Raw genomic sequence first — 3419 nt, forward strand, 5'->3', positions numbered from 1 at the left:
ATGTTGCTATAATCCTATTGGGTTTGGTTAAAATTCTTAATGATATCAAAAAGCTTCCCATTTTAGTGTTAAAGTTGTTGTATTATACTATTTGGTTATAATTTACTCTTACGCGGAGGTTATATAATTCTATAAAGTAAGTTGTTAACGGATACTGCTTAGGTTGTTAATGCCTTCTCATTCGGTTGTTAATAGTCGCTATTGAGGTTGTAAATGGATCTTCGCATTAAAATATTACTATAATCCTATTGGATTTAGTTAAAATTCTTAATGATATTAAAAAGCTTCCCATTTTAGTGTTAAAGTTGTTGTATTATACTATTTGGTTATAATTTACTCTTATGCAGAGGTTATATAATTCTATAAAGTAAGTTGTTAACGGCTACTGCTTAGGTTGTTAATGCCCTCTCATTCGGTTGTTAATACTCGCTGTTGAGATTGTAAATGGATATTCGCATTAAATATTACTATAATCCTATTGGGTCTAGTTAAAATTCTTAATGATATCAAAAAGCTTCCCATTTTAGTGTTAAAGTTGTTGTATTATATTATTTGGTTATAATTTACTCTTATGTAGAGTTATATAATTCTATAAAGTAAGTTGTTAACGGATACTGCTAGGGTTGTTAACGCCCTCTCATTAGGTTGTTAATAGTCGCTGCTGAGGTTGTAATTGTAATGACAGAGCAAATGTGAATCTGAATATGAGGGGCAGTAATGTCATTTTACAAAACGAAAATATTACTCTGAGGTCCCTTGGGATCTGTCAGTAATTTTGACATTTCGTGGAATCTCAGAGTAATAAATTGCCTTCTATGGGACCTGTTAGTGATTTCCCAAGAAACTATAAGGCCTTCAAATTACTTTTCCAAAAAACGTTTCAAAATCAGGGACGCACGATTTGTCCAGGGCGGTGGATGCAGGGTAAAAATTTCTCCAGATGCACCGTCACCTTTTGTTATTTAGTTATAATATGAAGCTTTGGGTCACAACATCGCGGGCGGTGGTTAGACGGCAGAAGCTGAATGATGATGGCGAAAGCGGAGCGGCGACTGGCAACCGGCGATTGACGCGTGATGGTCAACGGTGATCGAAGGGTCATCCCTGCTTCGACTTTGGTGGGTGACGAGACGGGGCGACAGTGGAAGACTGTTCTCGAAACTGTAATGATTCTGAATAATGTCTTTTAAATTGGTGGTAAATTAGTTGATGAAGCTGTAACTCAATTTATGTTGCCACTCGGTGGTATTGTGCTCCCGAATTATGTTGCTATTTTTTCTCCTAGGTGGTAATTTAGTTGCTTCTTGTGTAGTACCCAAGTCATTAAACTGACATTATTGGGACAATTACCTTCGTCAAACCCTAGCTCATGAATTTCATAGACGCAAACATGGGTTACACCATCCAGGTTTCGACCACTCAGCAACCATTGAAGTAATGTACCACTGGTAGAGAACAGCGTATGGGTGATTTCCCCCTTCATTCCTTCTAATCGAACTTTGAAACCAATCTATAAAAAAAAAAACCTCTGTTGTGGAATAGCAGCAAGAATTAAGAAGTTCCCAATTTTAAAATATATTTTTCAAAATAAAAAATAGTTTTTAAGTCTTTTTTTCTGCCTTCTTGAATCTTAATGCTTCAATTTGTCTTTTCTGTACCGTAATATTCATCATTTTGTTTTTTTTTTTTCCCCTCTAAGAAAACAGGACTTATCGTTCGTCAAATGACAAGCAGCTGAAGGAGTCCTTAAAGGATACGGCTAAATCCACTAAGCTTGTTCTAGACAGAAATCTAACCATGGTAAATTCAGCTGAGGTTGAACTTCGTTCGACATAAACCACATGCTCAGATTTTTTGATGAATTCATTAGTTTTGCTGTGCTGTGAGAATGCATTGGGTTTATTCTCTGCAAAATTTTTGATACAGTTTCTTTAACTTTCATCCAAACATTTCTATAATCAAGTTACAATTCTTTAAAGAAGCCATTTTGATATTTAATTCTGATATGTTGTTTCAGGAAGAAGCAGCTATTTATTAGCTGATTTGTATTATGCCTATACTACGGTACGCAACTATTTTTTCATGGGCGAACTTCGAAGCTTGGATTCAAAAGAACTATTATACCCATTGTTAGAAGCTTTTTTTTTTTTTTTTGTGGTCAAAGATTATTGGAAACTTGAGGCACCATGTAGCCCCTTGCTTCGTAAAGTCTCGTTGCAAGGAAATCACGAGAAAAGGTTTCTAAAGGTGCAAAATTTAGTGTTGGCATAACCATCTTCAATGTGACGAAAACTAGGGTTTTCTTCAGTCCAATGTTTGGTTGGCCAAAAATTGTCAATAGCTTCTGCTGTAATTGGTTTTGGATCTTGATTCTGTTTATGTCGTGGAGTGATGCCCTTCTATTAGCAAAGCAACATGATGAGGTCATTTTAATCTGAATTTAATGTGGATCATTAGCCTCATTTAAGGTCTTCAAAGTTCTCTGATTGCTTTGCTATTATACTGTGACTTTGTAGTTAAGTGGTTCAGTGAGTCCTGATGTGGAATAATTTGGAGATTATTTTTTTCCCCTGTTCTGGAGTGATGTTCTTCAATGACAAATGTCTGATTTTTATCTGTTCTGATGTATGTTTCTCATATCTTTATCTGTATGTGGTATTCTCATATGTCTTCAAAGTTTTCTGATTGCATTGTTATATCTTGTAGATTGGTAGTTGTGTGCTTGAATAAGCCCCGACACCTTCTCTTCTTCCAATTTTTTATGAGCCCGCTCCCGTTTTTTCCCCCCTTTTTGCCCCTTTTTCCACCTCGAGAGTTGTTTGGCGAGAGGGATTTCTTGGTTTATAAGCTTTGGGAGGGAGCTTCAAAGGCACAATTAAACCCCTATGTTTTCCCCTGGTTTCCTTTGATTGGATACCTGATATGTGATAGTAAAAGCAAGCTTACAAACTGTACTTGTCTTAATCGAAAAAAGAATGATCTTTTCTGAGTATTATTCTTTCCGTAATTTCTTTTCCCCAGCTAACTCTCCTCTATAGAAGCTGAAGATAAATGAGAATTAAAACTTGTCTTTGAAAGTAAGGAAAGAGAAGTGACGAGATTTAAAGTTCTCTGGTTTCTTTGATAGTGTTACTGCTGGCTTGACTAATAACAGTGGCTCATTTCACCGGGAAAAAAGTAACAATGGCTTTCCAATTTTCACACTGCCCTAGGATGTGGGGACAGGAAGGGGAATCATAGTTGTAGAAAGAGGAATTTTGCCTTTTCTTTTTTGGATTTTCTATTGAACATGGGTGTGAAGTAAGAGTAACTGGTAAGGTGTGTCTCTAACATACGGGAAATTGATGGAAATATTTAACATTTGGTGGTGAAGCAATAGCATAAATACATTGTCTGTGGCATGAAAGCTCCCAAACATG

General features: G+C 36.1%; 1 long non-coding RNA gene and 1 other non-coding gene across 3 annotated transcripts; both read left to right on the forward strand.

The window, feature by feature from the left end:
* Positions 1-984: 984 nt before the first annotated feature.
* LOC114754571 (uncharacterized) lies at positions 985-2335 on the forward strand. 2 transcript variants are annotated; one of them, XR_003741211.1, is made up of 3 exons: positions 985-1466; positions 1735-1800; positions 2018-2335. It is a non-coding gene; the product is annotated as an uncharacterized LOC114754571 (long non-coding RNA). The 2 variants fall into 2 exon arrangements; XR_003741210.1 differs by having other exon boundaries at positions 985-1460.
* A 74-nt stretch (positions 2336-2409) lies between these two features.
* LOC114754573 (small nucleolar RNA R160) lies at positions 2410-2491 on the forward strand. The gene has a single exon (XR_003741213.1). It is a non-coding gene; the product is annotated as a small nucleolar RNA R160 (small nucleolar RNA).
* Positions 2492-3419: the final 928 nt, after the last annotated feature.

This window comes from Neltuma alba, unplaced genomic scaffold (assembly GCF_004799145.2).
Source record: "Neltuma alba isolate B1F8T4 unplaced genomic scaffold, ASM479914v2 tig00010150_pilon, whole genome shotgun sequence".
In the NCBI taxonomy this organism is placed as follows: domain Eukaryota; kingdom Viridiplantae; phylum Streptophyta; class Magnoliopsida; order Fabales; family Fabaceae; genus Neltuma; species Neltuma alba.